The sequence below is a fragment of the Lithobates pipiens genome, unplaced genomic scaffold (assembly GCF_037356315.1).
Source record: "Lithobates pipiens isolate NorthernLeopardFrog02 unplaced genomic scaffold, aLitPip1_a1.2 Scaffold_25, whole genome shotgun sequence".
NCBI lineage: Eukaryota > Metazoa > Chordata > Amphibia > Anura > Ranidae > Lithobates > Lithobates pipiens.
In genome coordinates, this window is record NW_027507787.1 from 207,818,368 (window position 1) to 207,838,866 (window position 20,499).

At 43.2% G+C, this 20,499-nt stretch overlaps 1 protein-coding gene across 1 annotated transcript in view; it reads right to left on the minus strand.

The window, feature by feature from the left end:
• Nucleotides 1-20,499, minus strand: part of ADAM12 (ADAM metallopeptidase domain 12) — a 1,000,652-nt gene that overhangs the window by 898,866 nt on the left and 81,287 nt on the right.

A 20,499-nucleotide genomic window follows, 5' to 3' on the forward strand; every position in this document is an offset into this window, starting at 1 on the left:
AGATACTGTTTTGCAGTAGTCTTGAATGAAACTGAGGAAAAGAACAGCCTCGAATGAAGCCACCATCTTTCCCAACAACCTCATGCAAAGTCAAATAGAAGGATTCTTCTTTGCCTTGACTACCCGAATCAGCTCCCTTATGGCACTGATCTTCGCCTGGGGTAAGAATCCCCTCTTCTGGGCTGTATCTATGATCAGACCCAAGTATTCCAATCACCTTAATGGTTTTAAGGAAGACTTCTCTAGGTTGAGAATCCAACCTAGGTATTCCATTGCATCCTTGATGTCGATTGACGCCAGAAGTTCTCCACCTTGTAGGATGGAGACTACTGATTGGATTCACTCCTTGTGAAAAGAGCGGCTATTGAAAAAACAGTTTCGATTTTTTGAGATCTAGAATGGGTCTGACATCTCCATTTGGTTTTGGTACCGTGAAAAGGTTTGAAAAAAAACCCAATCCCTGCACTTCCATGGGGACCACCGATATCACCTTTTGGAGACAAAAGATGGTCCAATGCTTGAAAGAGAGACTTCTTTTTCTCTGGATCCCTGGGAACATTTGATCTGAGAAAACGAGGCGACTGGGACTCTAGTTTACACGTTGTCTTGACACTCTTCCTGCCAATCCTTGAGAACTGCAGCAGTCTTCCCTCCCACTCGAACGAGTGTGCCCCTTCATAAGGAGGCTTTAGTATTTTGTTTTGTAGGTTTCCTTCCCCAGGATTTTTTGTCCCTGGGGTTGACCATAGGGTTTACCTCTTGAATTTGATGGTGGGGGCTGTCGTGACTGCCTGGCAGTGGAGAAAAGGCTTGTTTAAATAAAATATGCTTACTCCTTTTCCTAACTGGAAAAAGGGTACTTTTCCCATTAGAAATTATTTGGATGTATTTATCCAGATCATCCCCAAACAACCGTTCACTGTGAAAAGGAAAACTAGCTAGGAGCTTTTTGCATGGCGCTTCGGCTGACCAATTTTTCAACCATAGTATTCTATGCATATGCACCAGCCCAAGCGCGTATCTCTCATAGCATCTATTGCAAAAAATAACGTCCCTGGTAGCTCGGCCAAATTTTGGGCCTGCTGATCAGGAATAACCTTGAGCACCCGTTTGAACTGGTCTCCCAAGAATTGACATACACCAATTGCTGCCAGCGCAGGCTGAGTTACTGAACCTGTCAGAGAAAAAGTGTTCTTTAATAGGAATTACAACTTTTTATCCGTTGGATCCCTAAGCATTTGAGCACTGTATACCAGACAAGTCAAACTTTTATTCACAGAGGTTATAGCAGCGTCAATTGCTGGCATCTCCTATTTTTATTAAACTTTTCCTCCATATGATAAAGTGTTGAAAACTTTTTAGGAGGATAAAAATGCTTATCTGGGTGATCCCACTCAGAATACATAAGCTTTTGCAGCAATGAACGGATAGGTGGACTTTTCCTTTAAAGCGTGGGGCGGCAAGCCATTGATCCCCACAGCTCCCGCCCTCCATCCAGTACTGCGACACCTCCTGCTCTCCTGCACGGTGTACCCCAGTGTAAGATGGTGAATATACGAGACTAATACCTAATAGTGCCAGCACATCGAAGCCGGGGAATCCCTAAATTGCTACACAGTGGCACATACTGTGACGGCGCAATAACCCGGGAGGGATTAGAGGCTCCGGTGAGTGCATTGGCAAAAAGGGGCACGGATCATATCACCATGCATGATTTACATGTGAAGGAATTCTCCCTGAGAAGCGGGACTTTCACCCATGGGACTATTCTGAGAGCACCTAGTCACCCGTTTTTGTCCTGTTGGTTTACACAAAGCACCAGTCACTTTACAATTTATGTAAAAGTTGCAGCATCAGTTGCGTTTTTTTCACAATAGCACATAGGCACTTTGTTAATTGTATTGATGCACCAGTCACTTTATATGAAAATATAGGGGGATTGAGTTGTTATTTATTCACGATCGCTATCACTTTTGTATTTTTTTTCCCCACAAAGGATTTTGTATGATTAAATTTATAGTAGGTTCCTCTTTTTCTCTGGAGATAAACAGTAGGATTAAAAGGCACCCTTTAGCACACAACAAACAAATACATTTTTTTTGGGTCTACACGAAAATACCACAGAGGTTCTAACAGAGCATTTTTTTCAAAAGTTTAAAATAATGCTTTTTTATTTTTATATATTTGAGGCCACCTGATGCCATCTATTTAACCCAATATAAGGGAAAAGCCCTTAAAAAAAACGTTTTTGGGCAATAACCGAATGCAGGCTGCAGTTCTAACATAAAAAACACAAAAAAAATAAAAAAAATAAAAAATAAAAAAAGTTCCCCTTTTTTCCCCTTTCTTCTTTATTTGAAGTAAGATAAGGATATATGGAACCTTGAGATGAGTTATTGTCTATGAAGTTTTTTTCTAGCCTAGTATAACGTTTTTTTTTCTCCCCGCAAAAATTGTCATTCATAAGGAACACAATATATACATACATTCTTATCAGCTTAAGGAACAGCGCCAAAACCTACTGTACCATATATCTGTCTTACTATTTACCACACCTTAGGGTGGTGGCAAGTCGGGGTGGCAGTTTCTGGTTGATTGGGTTTATTGGTTTCTATATCATAACATTTCCATTGCGTGGATCAACCCTCAAGCTTTTATAATGAATGGATAGGATAAGCATGAACAGGCTTTAGGGAACCCAAACAAGAAGTAGATTTATCAACCAACTCAGTTAAGGGTAGCATACATGTGGAGAAGACCAATTCAGTAAGATATTGTACCATCAATCTTTCAGATTGTGACCTTAATCCTTCCGCATTTGAGCCCTCAGAAGAGTCATCGGCCTCTTCCCAGTCCCCTGAGAAAAATCATCTCCCAACCCCCGGTTCCTCAGTTCGAGGGTCCTGGGTAACAGAAGGGGCCCCATCGCGCTTAGTTCTACTCTGGGATGCGATTAAAGCCGCTAACCTCTGCTCCAATCCTAATATGGTTGAGGAGAAAACCTCTTCAGTAACAGACAGGGGCTGCAGTGTTGGAAACAGATGCAACACCTGATGGCTCACTCTGACCAGCCTGGAGCATGCCATTGTAGAAATTAGTTTTTTTTGAGCGAGTCTCTTAAGCAATTTTTTGGCGTGTTTCTACCTACCCTTCTGACCATAGCCCAATGCACAAATGCAGAGGTACTATCATAAGATATTGCATCCACTGTTTGAGCAATAATCCAGCAATTGCCACTGCTATTAACACTCAGCCTGATGCTTTTAGTAAACGTGCCAAGGGAATGCCTGTCACCAAACCTCTTACATACCCCTTTTTGCTAGTGTCCCTCCGACAGCTGCAGCCAGCAAAAATTGAGATTTTAAAACATACTCCCACACTGGACGTTGCCGCACGCCAACTCTGCGCCAAGCCCTGCCCCCTCCATCACATCGCGCGGGGCCTCTGATACGACGAGATCAGCTTGTGTGTATGGGGGGGTGGCGAGGAGGAGACCTGGTGACAAACCGCTGTGTAGGGGTGGTGAAAAACAGAGCAGCATCAGCAATTGTTCTGGCTTCCCCCTGTCTAGGGAGAGGGGGAGAGCTTGTCCAGGTTGGGGATTTTTTTGTAAGAAAATCCCCCCCCCCCCCCCCCAATCTTACCAGAGGCCTGGGCTGCTAGCTGGAGGGAGTCTGCAGCTTCTTCTGACACAGTGTGATCTTTGAGGAAAGCGTGACAAGGTATGTGCTCTATACAGCCCCCAGTGGTGACCTTTAGGCATGACAGCATTTACTTTTTAAAAGGAGACAATTCTTAAAGAGGAGGGCCGGTTATACAAAAAAAAAAAAAAAAGTCAGCAGCTGCAAACACTGCAGCTGCTGACTTAATCAACACACTCACCTGTCCAGGGTGCCCGCGATGTCGGCCGCCCGAGGCCGACCCGTCCCTCGGCTCTCGGGTCCCGGTGCTGCCATTCCTTGTAAGGGAAACAGGCAGTGGAGTCTTACGGCTTCACTGCCCGTTTCCTACTGCGCATGCGCGAGTCCCGCAGCTACTGCGCATGCGCGAGTCCCGCAGCGATTTCTGAATGGGACGCGCTGTGTTCTGGAACACACAGTTCCCAGAACACAGCGCGACTCATTACCCAGAAGACGCCGCGACGAAGACAGAAGATCTCCGCGGAGGAGGAAGAGGAAGATTAGGAGAAAGTGCCTAGCAATTTTTTTTTTCTATTTTTTTGTAATCTTTAATATTTTTTTGTTTTCAGGGTGGCCCTCCACTTTAAGAAACGTAAACATTCCTTAGAAATCTCCACTTACCTTTCCAGCCTCGGGGATTTCTGTGGTAAAACCAACAGACCGAATATTCACCCCTCACAGTGGGCTCCATTTAAAAACCTTTAGGAACCAGGGCCCCTTTTTAAATCGGGGGATCCACATTCCTGGACCCGTAAAACACCCCCCGCCAGGAAACTTTATGGCTGAAAAAAATCAAAGCACTGGATCCCGGGGTTTAGCTCTCTAAAAGAAGTGTTACGGGCTAAACCTCGTTTCTTCCGCCTCAAGGCCTGGGTACCATTCAATTTGGCCTGAAAAGACATTTTGAATGGATCCATTTGGATAGCTAGCCCCAGCAAGGAATAGTCCAGTGGGGCTCAACACATCTTTAATCGTGACCAACACCTAAGACACTTGCTAACAAAAAAACAAACTGAGGTACTCCCAGTAGTGGGAGGGGTTATATAGGAAGGGGACTTCCTGTCTTAGGGTGTGCCAGCGTCCAGCACCTGAAGGTGGCCTATAACCCACATATATATTATATACACACCCTTGGACAAGTAGTTTTTTTAAAAAGAAATATCCACCCCACTTTTAGCAGTTAACACCTCATTTCAAGTTCTGATACTGCTATCCAACACAAATCAGGAGCACTGTCCTTGTTGCTAATAAGAACATTTAGAAGAAAAAATAAATACATTTTTGCCACCCTTTCAGAATCACTTAATTTTTTTAAAACTTTTTTTTTTTTTTGCAAGTTTCCTTATATTCTAAACACTATTCAGCAGTGCAATAGAAAACCTTGTTTTCAATGTTTTCTGTTCAATTCTAAGAGTGGCCTTAGACAGCCATAGATAACTCACAAACAGCAGGCGGTAAAGGATCTATTCTTTGGCGACATGGGCTCCCGTGATCCTCTCCTAGACTCAGCTGGTGATACAATGTGGCACACATGAGCTGTATTATTCTTGTTCCTTTTTTTCCAAACAAGGGGTAATGATCAACAACTTCGATGTCCAGCATGTCAGAAAACCTTGCTGTGCAATACAGTCCTTCTGATACTTGAAAATGCTTTTATCACTCTTCATTTAATACCTACATTACTTGACCCACAGAACACAAGCACAGAACTCCCATATAGTTTGGCAATCTCTAATCTCAATAACCAAATCCAACTTAAAATAATTTTGGCATCCCCAGTTTAAAGTAAACCTTTTACTGCCTAAGCATTTAAATATAGCAGTTCCCTCCCAACTTTCCCTATAAGCTTGTGTAGCGGCGGCTCCTGAAGAGCAGGCGCTATGCGTTTTTTTCTAAAGTTAAAGTTGCCTAAACTGCAGTTTAGTTTGGGTACAATTATCTAAATTGGGTCTCGGCATCAGTCTGACTGGACTGTGAGATGTTCAGCCTGGCCACATGGGGGCACCGTCTCTTCTGGCAGGGCGTGGAACTATAGTCTGGTCAAGTGCTTAAGTTACTTTCTCGGGGCGTGCCCAGTGGAAGAGGCCCTCTCGCTGTGCTTTCTGGGAGAGGACATTTAAGATGCAGACGTCACGTGGTTCGGGGTTCCGGTCCAGAATGATGTGCTGACTTCATGGTCCTGGTCCTCCTGACCAGCCCCCAAGAACGCAATGGCCTGGGGTGCGGATCCGACTTTAACGTCTCTGGGCTGGCTAGCCCGAGGCAAGGAAACTAAAAGGAAAGAAAGATTCTGAGGTGGTTGGGTGCCGTCTCTGGTTCGGGAGAGTCCCAGTGTACTTCAAGCATTCCAGGGGAGGACTCTTCAGAAGAGTATCATGTACGGGTTGGTTTTCTTAGCAAGAGCCTTTGACATTAAGCCCCTGTACACATGGTCGGAGATTTCGACAACCAAATCCATCGGATTTTGTCCATCGGATCTTGTCCAAAACTGTTGCATACACACGGTCGGACTAAGTTGTCTAAAAATCCGATCATTCAGAACGTGATGACGTAATTTCGTTACGATGGGACTACGTTCAGGCTAGTAGCCAATAGCTTTGATGTAGGAATTTGATCTGCGTGGCACTTGGTCCGATCAAAATTCTCTACACATGATCGGAGTATGTCCGATCGAACCAGTTGGTCGGGAAATATTTCCAACATGTTGGAAAATTGGATCCGACGGATATTCCAACGGAATCAGTCCGATGCATACCACACACAGTTGGATTATCCGACAACACGGTCCGATAGGACACATTCCGACGGATTCTCCGACCGTGTGTACAAGGGCTAAGAGTACCTGAACTTCCTTTCCAACCCTCTGATCCCAAGCTGAAAGACTGTTCAATTGTTTGTTTGAGTTTTGCAAATAAAATCCATTCAAGTGGATCTATTGTCAGTCTCAAGTTACTGGGCCATCTACCACGGGACATCCCCTAGATGTGCAACAAGGAGAACGGTAGGGAACGGTAAGCCCATAAGTCATCAGCAGCTCCTTCGGGGGTTAGTGCTACTCTTGTTTTAAACATTCGATGCTATGCCACAGATTTGTACTTGTCTCATGCAGGTCGAGTAATATAGGTGGTAAATGAAGAGTGATAAAAGCATTTCCAAGTGTCAGGACTTTTATTTGTTTTTTGGTTGCTTCTTCTTTCCCCAAAACATCCTGACTAAAAAAAAGTTACTGTTAAAATTAACCCACTTCAGCCCCGGAAGGATTTACCCCCCTTAATGATCAGGCCACTTTTTGTGATACGGCACTGCGTCGCTTCAACTGACAATTGGTGTAGTCGTGCGATGTTGTAGTTGTACCCAAAATGGCAGCGATCTTGGGTTTTTAATCAGGATTGCGGCAGACAGATCGGACACTTGACACTATTTTGGGACCATCGACATTTATACAGCGATCAGAGCTAAAAATAGCCACTGAATATGTTATACATGTCACTGGCAGGAAAGGAGTTAATGCTAGGGGGCAATCAGGGGGTTAAGTGTGTTCCTAAATGTGGGGGGGGGGTGGGTAATGGGAGGAGGCTGATCGCTCGACCATCTGTCTCTACTCCCCTGACAGAAAGAAGATCTGTCTGTTTACATTGACAGATATACATTCTGTCCTGCTTAGGAGCAATCGCGGCTGCCGGCCATGCGCAGGGGTGTCCAAATTTTGACCTTTCTGGGCCACAATGGAAGAAGAGGAATGCTCTTGGGCCACACATAAAATACACTAACAATAAAGGAGAGCTGATGAGCAGAAAAGTCGGACAGATCAGAAGTTAACGATCACGGATATAAACAATGTACATGAGTAATAAAACGTAATTTATTTTGTAATTTTTTTAAATAAAAGTAAAAAAAGAGGGCAACATAAAACTAGTGCAATATTTGACACTGTTTTTGATAAACCGACACATCAATATCTGGTTGATAGAGGAAGGTGCTCGTCAGATATTTTGGTTCTAAATTTGCCCTTCGTGTACTTCATCCTTGAAAATAGTTGCTCACAAATATAGGTGCTGCTGAAAACTGATGACATGAATAAGGCATGAGTGTGAAAAGTGGGAGTTATAAAAATCCAGTAAAATGACACTGTCAAATGTTTCTTTGGCCGCATATGTATACCAAGTGTAGTCCACTATCTCATCTGTTGCATCATTGCTGAGCTCAAAGCTACTGCAACAGGGGAGAGAGCATAAGGGAAGGTATCCATGTGACTGCACATCCATGTCATCCCGAAGTGTAACGGTAAGCGGCAACTTGGACTCCGGCCATGCCACATGACCCCCCCCCCCATGCATTTTGCCCCACCCCTCAGAGCTTAGTTATGGGGGGGGGGGAATGTGTGGTCACAAGGATACCTTCCTTTACATGGAGCGCTCTTGGGAGCTGGGATGAGCCCCCTCCAGACCAGCACTCCCAGCGGTGGATATCGAGGACTAGTACCCCCTTCAGTGAGCCTAAATGACACACAATACAGGTCTTTTGGGTCACAGGGGGGCAGAGCATAAACATTTTTAAGTAAGTTTATGACTTTGTGTTGGGTCACATTCATAGCCATCGTGGAATGCAGGTTGGAAACCCCTGGTCTAAACCAATATCTACTCCCCCTATATACTGATGTATGCAGAGCAGTGATATACATTAGATCAAAAGTATTGGGACATCTACCTTTACACACATACACTTTATTGGCATCCCAGTCTTAGTATGTAGGGTTCAATATTGAGTTGGCCCACCCTTTGCAGCTATAACTGCTTCAACTCTTCTGGGAAGGCTGTCCACAGGGTTTAGGCATGTGTATGGGAATGTTTGATCATTCTTCCAGGAGCGGATTTGTGAGGTCAGGCACTGATATTGGATGAGACAGGCTGGCTCGCAGTCTCCACTCTAAGTCACCCCAAAGGTGTTCTATCAGGTTGAGGTCAGTCAAGTTCCTCCACCCCAAACTCGCTCATCCATGTCTTTATGGACTTGCTTTGTACATTGGTGTGCAGTCATGTTGGAACAGGAAGGGGCCATCCCCTCAACTGTTCAGACAATGTTGGGAGCATGAAATTGTTCAAAATGTCTTGGTATGCTGACTTATTAAGAGTTCCCTTTACTGGAACTAAGGGGCCAAGCCCAACCCTTGAAAAAAAAAAACCCCACCATAATCCCCCCGTCCACCAAATGATTTGGACCAGTGCATAAAGGAAGGTCCAGTGGACGGCCTTCACAAGAAAAATTAAAACTGTTATAGCTCTAAAGGGTGGACCAACTCAATATTGAACCTTTAGGACTAAGACTAGGATGCCATTAAAGTTAATATGTGTGTAAAGGCAGGTGTCCCAATATTTTTGATAATATAGTTTATGACTCTCAAAAAGGCTGTAATAAAACAGCTTGGCTTCACTTTCACTTTGTTGTGTAGGAGCCAAGATGGTGGCATCCAATGGGGAAAACAACTGGGTCTCCGAGTATAGATTTGATTAGATCTGTTCACTATTGTGGTTTCTATAAACATGGTCTAAGCAAAAGTTAAAAACTATGTATTTTAGATGCTGGGAGATAAATAACCTTTCCATTTTTTTATTTATTTATTTTTTTATTTTTTTATGGCTCTCACTGGCTCATAATGAGGTCTTTGTGATTTACTGGTATGTTCACACCGAGACAGTAACAAGGAGACATTTTCTTTGCTATAAAATGAATTTATTTTAGAGTATAGAGAAAAACAACAGGAGTGGAAAAACCTCTGTCCAAGGTGGGTAGACCTTGGAACTACGGCGGAGAGAGATCTCACTGCTGATGTTGTCAAGATCTTGAAGAAGCCAATGAGTGACTCACATCAAGAGACTCCACCTATAAAGTGTCCTGGAATCTCAATGCCTTGCAGTCTTTTGAGAAAATATTGAAAGCAAGTACATGACCTCAGCATCAAGGCTGCCAGCAGATTGTATTAAAAACGTTAGTAGCAATGCCCCCAAATCAGTAAAGTCAACGCAATGTACGTTGCAGAAAAGAAAAGAAAAAAATTATACGCGCTTAGAAACATATGGATTTAATTTAATGAAAGAGCAGAAATCAAAGACACCACACATGTGGCTTTTAAAAGCAATTCTCAACCCAGAACAGCATAAAGCATAAAAATATATAGCTTTCTACAAGACATCACTAGAAGTTTTATTCAAAGGTCACCCAGAAGATTAAATGTCAGAAATGGACAGAAATCAATGGAGAACAATCTGTTTGGTTTCCCTGAAAATACGCTCTAATTTCATCACAACAGGTGTCTCGCGCCGCGCGCCCAGATAATGAACACTTCAGCAGCATCAGATAAGTGTTGAATGTGTACTTAAAATCAACTGTCAAAACACCTCATTACAATGAGCCGGCTACCAACAATGAGTTGGAAAAAATATCTTTGCTGTATAAAGAGGTTTGCACCGCGCGCGGCGCCTGTGATGTTGCTGAACTAAAATTAATCTGTTGCACACAGCGCTGGGATAGACTCGGGCAGTGTCGCCATGTCAGCTGTTCAAACCAGAAGACAAATGAAACACACGATCCATGGCTGCTTTGTAATTAGCTCCAGGCCTGCAGCATGTGTCTGACTTAACTCTTGCAAACCGCATCACATGAGAAATTCACAGACACTACGCGTTTTCAGTGGACTCATTTTTGGTCTGCTCTTCCCCATTTCTTTGCAACCCAAAAGAGACCCCGTCACCAACATTGAAAAAAGCAAGCATTTTAAAATGCCTACTTGCAGCTTTTTTTTCTTTCCATTAACCCCTAGATGGCAAAAGTAACAGAAATATGCGGCCTCACTGGACTGGGCCCTTTGCCGTGGGGGGCGCATATTTGCATATCTTCCTTTGTGCTGGGAGCTTGTGGCGCAGCGTGCTCTCAGAACAGAGGCCGGGGTCTCACCGTAAACCCCCGGGCCCCGTACTAACAGTTGGGAACCAGAACTCAAGATTCCTGGGTCACCTGATCACTGTGATAGCAGTGATCAGTCACTGAAGGCCACCTCTGTGTTTTCTTTCTCTGTGAATGGAGGAGAGAGATACAGTGGGGGGGGGGGGGGGGGGGTATTTATTAAAGGTAAATCCACTTTGCACTACAATTGCACTTGGAAGTGCAGTCACTGTAGATCTGAAGGGGATATGCAAACAAAAAAAAACAACAAAAAAAATAACAAATCAGCATTTTTTGCTTGCACGTGATTGGAGGATAAAATTAGCAGAGTTTCCCCTCATTTCAGATCTACAGTGACTGCACTTCCAAGTGCCCTTGTAGTGCAGAGTGGATTTGCCTTTAGTAAATCAACCCCATTGCGTCCATCTTTCCTTGCAGAGGAAAATAAAGGTTATCATCCATAAACTCCTAGGCGAACAGATTTTACTATATACAAAAGATTAAACACACTACTTCCATATCTGCTTAACCATTTACCGACCAGCCGCCGTCATTATACAGCAGCAGGTCAGCACATTCCCTTGAGCCGTCTTAGCTATACGTCGGCTCCTTTAACCACTTGCCGACCGCCGCACGACGATGTACGTCGACAGAATGGCACGGGCAGGCATAAGGGCTTACATGTACGTCCTTGCCTGCCCGCGGGTCGGGGGCCCGATCGGGCCCCCGCCCGGTGCCTGCGGCGGTCGGTATTCGTTCGGGAGCGATCCCGGACGAGGGGACGGCCATTCATTCATGGCCACCCCCTCGCGATCGCTCCCGACGAATGAAAATGTCCGGTGACATCACTTCCTCTCCTGTAATGTAAACACAGGAGAGGAAGTGATGTATTCTCTCCTCCGTGTCGGTATTTTTCGTTCCGGCACCGAGGAGAGAGGTTCGGTGAGTTGCACAAGCACTACACTACACAGTAGAACATGCCAGGCACACTCACACCCCCCTTTACCCCCCGATCACCCCCCAATTACCCCTGCCCCCCCAGTCACAGTGACACCAATTGCTTTTTTTTTTTTTTTTGCATTGGTGTCATTTGTGACTGTAATAACTGTTAGGGCAGTTAGGGTTAGCCCCCTTTAGTTCTAATGTGCCCCCCTAACCCCCCCCAATAAAGGTTTAACCCCGTGATCACCCCCCCTCGCCAGTGTCACTAAGGCTGGGTTCACATTGCAGCGGTTTATGAGAACGAATGTGATTCGCACCGCACTGCAGTGCAAATCACATCCGATCTCTGTGCGATTCGAGTTCAGCCATACAGATAGTATGGCTGAATTCGTGTCGCACCCGCCGCAAATTCGCACGGGACCCTTTTTTTGGCCCGCAGCAGAATCGGATCGCATGGGTGTTCACACCATGCGATCCGAGTTTGCAGATCGCACTGCGATATGCGAACTGATCTGGGGGTGTCATTAACATTTCACTGACACTCCCAGCAGTTCGCATAGGGCAGTGTGAACTGCCGCCGGGAGGCATGCGATGCGGGAACCCGCCGCGGATTCATGGCGTTCCCGCATCGCTCCAGTGTGAACCCAGCCTAATAAGCGATCATTTTTCTGATCGCTGTATTAGTGTCACAGGTGATGCTAGTTAGGCAGGTAGGTATTTAGGTTCGCCGCAGCTTTTTATAGCGCCAGGGACCCCCATATACTACCGCATAAAGCCCCCTGATTTCCCCCTAGTTAACCCTTTCACCAGTGATCACCATATAACTGTTACAGGTGACGCTGGTTGGTTAGTTATTTTTTTATAGTTTCAGGGCACCCGCCATTTATTACCTAATAAAGGTTTAACCCCCTGATCACCCGGCGGGTGTCATTTGTGACTGTAATAACTGTTAGGGCAGTTAGGGTTAGCCCCCTTTAGTTCTAAGGTACCCCCCTAACCCCCCCAATAAAGGTTTAACCCCGTGATCACCCCCGTCGCCAGTGTCACTAAGGCTGGGTTCACATTGCAGCGGTTTATGAGAACGGATGTGATTCGCACCGCACTGCAGTGCAAATCACATCCGATCTCTGTGCGATTCGAGTTCAGCCATACAGATAGTATGGCTGAATTTGTGTCGCACCCGCTGCAAACTCGCACGGGACTCTTTTTTTTGGTCCGCAGCAGAATCGGATCGCATGGGTGTTCACACCATGCGATCCGAGTTTGCAGATCGCACTGCGATATGCGAACTGATCTGGGGGTGTCATTAACATTTCACTGACACTCCCAGCAGTTCGCATAGGGCAGTGTGAACTGCCGCCGGGAGGCATGTGATGCGGGAACCCGCCGCGCATTTGTGGCGTTCCCACATCGCTCCAGTGTGAACCCAGCCTAATAAGCGATCGTTTTTCTGATCACTGTATTAGTGTCACAGGTGACGCTAGTTAGGCAGGTAGGTATTTAGGTTCGCCGCAGCTTTTTATAGCGCCAGGGACCCCCATATACTACCGCATAAAGCCCCCTGATTGCCCCCTAGTTAACCCTTTCACCAGTGATCACCATATAACTGTTACAGGTGACGCTGGTTGGTTAGTTATTTTTTTTATAGTTTCAGGGCACCCGCCATTTATTACCTAGTCTCACTAGTGTACCCCTAAATTTAGGGGTGTCTACTTTCCAAAATGGGGTCATTTGGGGGGGGTTTGTGCCATCTTGGCATTTTATGGCCTTCAAAACTGTAACGCCCTTAGAAAGCCTGAAGGCGGTGCTTGGTTTTCGGGGCCCCGTGCGCGGCTAGGCTCCCAAAAAGTCCCACATATGGGGTATCCCCATACTCAGGAGAAGCAGCAGAATTTATTTTGGGGTGTCATTTCACATATGCCCATGGCATGCGTGAGCAATATATCATTTAGTGACAACTTTGTGAAAAAAAAAAAAAAAAAAAAAAAGTTTGTAATTTTCCCGCAACTTGTGGCAAAATATAAAATATTCCATGGACTCAACATGCCTCTCAGCAAATAGCTTGGGGTGTCTACTTTCTAAAATGGGGTCATTTGTGGGGGTTTTGTGCCATCTTGGCATTTTATGGCCTTCAAAACTGTAATAGGTAGTGAGAAGTGAACTCAAAAATTTACGCCCTTAGAAAGCCTGAAGGCGGTGCTTGGTTTTCGGGGCCCCGTACGTGGCTAGGCTCCCAAAAAGTCCCACATATGTGGTATCCCCGTACTCAGGAGAAGCAGCAGAATTTATTTTGGGGTGTCATTTCACATATGCCCATGGCATGCATGAGCAATATATCATTTAGTGACAACTTTGTGAAAAAAAAAAAAAAAAAAAAAAGTTTGTAATTTTCCCGCAACTTGTGGCAAAATATAAAATATTCCATGAACTCAACATGCCTCTCAGAAAATAGCTTGGGGTGTCTACTTTCTAAAATGGGGTCATTTGTGGGGGTTTTGTGCCATCTTGGCATTTTATGGCCTTCAAAACTGTAATAGGTAGTGAGAAGTGAACTCAAAAATTTACGCCCTTAGAAAGCCTGAAGGCGGTGCTTGGTTTTCGGGGCCCCGTACGCGGCTAGGCTCCCAAAAAGTCCCACATATGTGGTATCCCCGTACTCAGGAGAAGCAGCAGAATTTATTTTGGGGTGTCATTTCACATATGCCCATAGCATGTGTGAGCAATATATCATTTAGTGACAACTTTGTGTAAAAAAAAAAAAAAAAAAAAAATTTTTGTCATTATTCAATTGCTTGAGGCAAAAAAATAAAATATTCAATGGGCTCAACATGCCACTTATCAATTTCCTTAGGGTGTCTACTTTCCAAAATGGGGTCATTTGGGGGGGTTTTGTACTGCCCTGCCATTTTAGCACCTCAAGAAATGAGATAGGCAGTCGTAAACTAAAAGCTGCGTAAATTCCAGAAAACGTACCTTAGTTTGTAGATGTGACAACTTTTGCGCAAACCAATAAATATACAATTATTGACTTTTTTTTTACCAAAGACATGTGGCTGAATACATTTTGGCCTAAATGTATGACTAAAATTGAGTTTATTGGATTTTTCTAATAACAAAAAGTAGAAAATATCATTTTTTTTCAAAATTTGCGGTCTTTTTACGTTTATATCGCAAAAAATAAAAAACGCAGAGGCAATCAAATACCATCAAAAGAAAGCTCTATTTGTGGTAAGAAAAGGACGCAAATTTTGTTTGGGTACAACATTGCATGACCGCACAATTACCAGTTAAAGCAGCGCAGTGCCAAATTGTAAAAAGACCTCTGGTCATTTACCAGCAAAATGGTCCGGTCTGAAGGTGGTTAAGTGGGATAGCAGGTGCATGCCCGCTGCACTGCAGGGGTGTCGAAGCTCGTGATGACCACCAGCCACAAGTGATCGCGGGCATGAGATGCAGAACAGGGACGTCTGTGTGTAAACACACAAATCCTTGTTCTGTGAGGAGAGACAGATGGTGAGTTCCTAATAGCTAGGAATCACGATCTGTCATCCTCTCTAGGTAGTCCCCTTCCCCCTACAGTTAGAACACACAGTCAGGGAACACAGTTAACCCTTTGATCGCCCCCTAGTGTTAACCCCTTCCCTACCAGTGACATTTATACAGTAATCAGTGCATTTTTATAGCACCGATCGCTGAATAAATGTCAATGGTCCCAAAAATGTGTCAGAAATGTCTGCCATAATAAAACATTTTTTAAATTTTATATATATATATATATATATAATAATAATAACATAAATCTATCCCCTATATTGTAGACACTGTTACGCAAGCAATCAATGTATACTTATTGCGATTTTTATTACCAAAAATATGTAGAAGAGTACATATTGGCCTAAACTGAAAAAAAAAAAATCAATAAAAAAATTGGGGATATTATAGCAAAACGTACAAAATAGTTTTGTTTTTTCAAAATTGACGCTCTTTTTTTGTTTATAGCACAAAAAATAAAAACCGCAGAGATGATCAAATACCACCAAAAGAAAGCTTTATTTGTGGGAAAAAAAATAAATAAATAAAAAAATAAAAAAGGAAGGATGTCAATTGTCCGTTGAATCTACGCAGCATCGCAAAAAATGCTCTGGTGAATGGGCAGCCAAATCTTCTAGGGCTGAAGTGGTTAAGCAGACTGCTAAGCGCACACTTTGACAGCTGTCAGCGATCGTCTGTAGAAATTTGTTCATCTTTAACCACATCATTGTCATATGACGTCTGCAGATGGGATTTCCCATCCTGGGTGGGCGTCATATGACGCCCTGAGCTTCCCAGCCGTATGAGGGGCACATGCGTGCTCCCGCCACGTCACTCGGGACCCAATGCGCATGTCTGGCGGCAACGATGTCCGCTGGGCACCCGCGATTGCCTGTTAACCGAGCAGGACCGTGGAACAGTGTGTGTAAACACACAGATCCACATCCTGTCAGAGGAGAGGAGACTGATCATGTGATCCTAGTACAGAGGAACACCAATCTGTCTACTACCCCTTGTGAGTCACCTCCCCCTGCAGTTAGAATCACTCCCTAGGACACACAGTTAACCCTTTGATCACCCCCTAGTGTTAACCCATTTCCCGCCAGTGACATTTATACAGTAATCAATGCATTTTTTTATAGCATGGATCACTGTATAAATGCCAATGGTCGCAAAATGGTGTCAAAAGTGTCCATTGTGTCCACCACAATATTGCAGTTATGATCGCCGCCATTACTAGTAAAAAAAAATATATATATAAAAATAAATAAAAAAAATTTATAATAAAAATGCCATAAAACTATCCCCTATTTTGTAGATGCTATAACTTTTGCACAAACCAATGAATATACGCTTATTGCGATTTTTGTTAACCAAAAATATGAAGAATACAGAAGAATACATATCGGCCTAAACTGAGGACATTTTTTTTTTTTGTGCCATTTATTATAGCAAAAAGTAAAAACATTGGGGTTTATTTACTAAAGGCAACTCCACTTTGCACTACAAGTGCAGTTGCTGTAAATCTGAGGGGAAGATTTGCAATTAAGGGAATCTCTGCTAATTTTATCATCCAATCATGTGCAAACAAAAATGCTGTTTAAAAGTGCACTTGCAGCGCAAAGTGATTTTGCCGTTAGTAAATAAACCCCATTGCGTTTTTTTTCAAACTTATCGCTCTTCTTTTGTTTATAGCGCAAAAAAATAAAAATAAAATAAAATGTAAAAGTGATCAAATACCACCAAAAGAAAGCTCTATTTGTGGGAGGAAAAAAAATTATTAAAATTTAATTTGGGTACAGCGTCGCATGACCGGGCAATTGTCATTCAAAGTGCGACAGCGCTGAAAACTGAAAATTGGCTTAGGCAGGAAGGGGGTGAAAATGCCCTGTATTGAAGTGGTTAAGATAAAAGGAGCTTACTGCAGGACTCACACCACGTCAGTGCAGATCAGTGGACAAGGAATGCAGTTTTGTATATTTTGGGTCCACCGATCTTCTCCAACCTGTGGCGGAATTCCAAACTAGATGGAGCAACTTCTAAATTAGGACAACGTCGCTGACAGCTGTCAAAGTCTGCACAGTAGGGTAGGTTTGATCATCATGATCACGAAGGTTCAGCGCTGAACAGAACTGCATACAGGGGCCAATTTGTTGTCCAGGGGCTGGCTTTAATTATGCCTACAAGCTGAAAAATATTAATGGAACATTAATTTTTCTTCCAAAAACAAAAAAAGACACGGGCCAAAAAAGCTATTAATTTTATAGTGTGTGACCAAATATTGTGTCTTGGCTGGTGTACCCCTTTAAACAATCTTGTTCCTACAGTAAAAATAATATTTAGTGTCTCTTTTACAGCAAAGGACATACATCATCTCACAACCAAGCTAATGCCAGCCCACGCCTACTTAACATTCTATAGCAGTGTCCAGCAGCATTTTTATGGATCAATAGAGGTGTTTTATTTGCAGGAGATGCAGGCAGTGAATTGCTGTGTCACACAGCAAGTAAAGAGCAAGAAAACCGCTCAGATTAGTGGCCACATTGTACCTGGAATTATAACAGTATTAGCACCTAATAAGCAAACAGAAATGTGTAATTTATATGTATAGCTGCAGACTGTGTCACCTCTTTTGAGTTGTTTGTAAATAACTTTTTTTTATGAAGCCTCCATATAATGGGGATGTAGAAGGACCGACTACAGCATCTTATTCTGTTTATGACTAGATCTATGCATTTGCAACTATAGAATACATCTGTAATAACGTTTCCCACCTTCTGTGTTCCGCCATATTGAGATTTTTATCTGCTATCCTCAAAGAAACTGAAGGACGAAACAAATCTGAATCATGCATTTAAAAGTAGGGCTGTTACTGATAACAAAAAAAAACAAAAAACGATCGGACACGTAAATTTTAATTGATTAATTGACTAATTTTGATTCATTATAACGCACATACAAATCCAACTACTTTTAGCTGATCTCTTTGCATTGCAGCTCTGCATTAGTCCATGGTAAATGTGGTATACACTATATACAATCACCCGACACTAGTTTGTTTCCACAATCCATGACTTAACTTCACAGTTCACACAAATACATTTTAAATTCAAACTGTAGCACTGACATAAGTGATTTTTTTCCACAGTAGCGCGACAATCCCCCCACCTCCTGTCTAACTAATCCCTTTCACCTTATGGCATGGACCCCTGTGCAAACAGGTGGTCATGCAAGTGGGTATCAAAAGGGTTAACACGGAACATAAACTTCTCTCACGTCTCCTTAGATCTCAGCAAGGACGCCAGGTCATGGGTAGAAAGAAAAGATCTGAGTGCTCACCGCTTAAGTATAAGATTTCATTTTTGTGTTCAAACACAAACTACTCACATAAAGATGATAAATACAGAGCATATAAAGCTGACAATCGTGTTAGTTCCGTAGGGCAGCAGTGGGTGACGTCATGCGTAGCTCCTCCTCCATACGCGTTACGTTCAATTAGAACTTCAACTTCACCAGACTCCTCCCCCTTTCCTTCGTTAGGGGACGGAGGCACTTGGGGAAGGGGGGGAAAGAGTCCAGTGATGTCGATGTCCATGACGTCACCGGATCTCTGACGGAACTCCCTGAAGCCCCGAAAGCTGGCAGAGAAGCGAGTGCCGATCAAAAAAAATGTATTGATTAATCAAGGAATTCATTTTTAATTTCCACAGCCCTAATTTAAAGTGTATGGACATGCAGACTGAGTAGAGAACTCCGATCAAGTTTGTACTGATTCTCAAAGAACGGTTACGTTTTCAGAGCTGACATACCATGGGATGCTGCGATTTATAAAAAAACGTTAGAACGAACTTTTGTAATGCCTCTTCTAGCTCAAATTAAGCAACCTATCTATCTTTTCAGTATTAAAAAATAATTGTAAAGCCTCGTACTATATTTGCATGATTCTGGATAATCACAATTGTTTTGCTTAGAATAAAGGCCCCTTTCACACTGGGGTGGCGGGCGCGCCGGCAGTAAAACACTGCTATTTTTAGCGGCGCTTTACCAGCAATTTCACGGTGCTATTCGGGCTGATGGTGGGGTGCTTTTGCCCCCTGCTAGTGGCGAGAAAAGGTTAAAACTACCGCAAAGCGCTGCTGCAGCAGCGCTTTGCCGGCGGTATAGTCACTCTGCCCCATTGATTTCAATGGGCAGGAGCGGTTTCGCTCCAAAGATGCTGCTAGCATGCTTTTTTTAGCGTCCTGCCAGTGCACCGCTCCAGTGTGGGAGCCCTCGGGGCTTTCGCAATGGAGACACAGCAGCAGCTCTTTCGGGGTGCTTTGCAGGCGCTATTTTTAGCGCTGTAGTGCCTGCAAAGCTCCCCAGTGTGAAAGGGGTCTTAAAAAAAAAATTATATATATATATATATATATATATATATATATATATATACACACACATACGATTTTCACAGTGTAGCATCTTTCGCAAAAAAAAAAAAAAAAAAAAATAGGCTAACTTTACTGTTTTTAAATTAAAGTGTATTTAAGTGTATTCTAAAAAAATGCTGCGCAAATACATAAAATATTGTAACAATCACCATTTTATTCTCTAGGGTCTCTGAAAAAAAAAGAAAAAAAAAAAGAATATACATTTAGTTTTTAAATGGTTAAACTTCCCTCATCTACACGCTGGAATTATTTCCTTTGATAAAAGAATGAAAAGATACTTTGTTTCTACTTGGCAGGCTGCCTGGATTATTTTGTGAGAACTCTCTGCACTTGTTAGAAAGATTGTGACATGCTGTTTTGAAGATGGGGGAAGGGAAAACTATTGCAATTTCAATTCTTAACGATTAATCGTGCAGCTCTACCTAGTACACATGGGCTGAATGCCAGGCGACATCAGCTAGTTCAATAAAACCATCCGACATTCGGCCCATGTGTATGGCAGCCGGTTCTACATCTGGCTTCTGCAGAAGAGAAATGGGAAAAAAAAAAGTCTGCCGAACGAGTCTCCCTGTAAGAACATAACTCAGCGGGGGGAGAGATTTCTGTACTGAACCGGCTAATGTCCCCTGACATTTGGCCTGTGTATACGGGGCTTAGAGCATAAAACATGTTTGGGATAGTGTTTGATTTGAATCAGGACCAGTTCTAATCTAATTACGGTAATATATATTATAAAATATCAGTAACAAGTGTAACTGATCCCAGCGCTCAAAGAACTAAAAGCAGCCATTATAAAAATACAAAATATACAATGAAATATGCCTAGACAGAAATCGCAACATTAACAGCGCTAATGAAATATCTGAAGACATTCAGTGCAATATGATGTTCAGTGGGCTGAACATGCCAAACACAAATAAATGAGTGACATAAAAAGTCCATGCAAAATTCCTTAAATAAATGTGCAGCACTGTGTC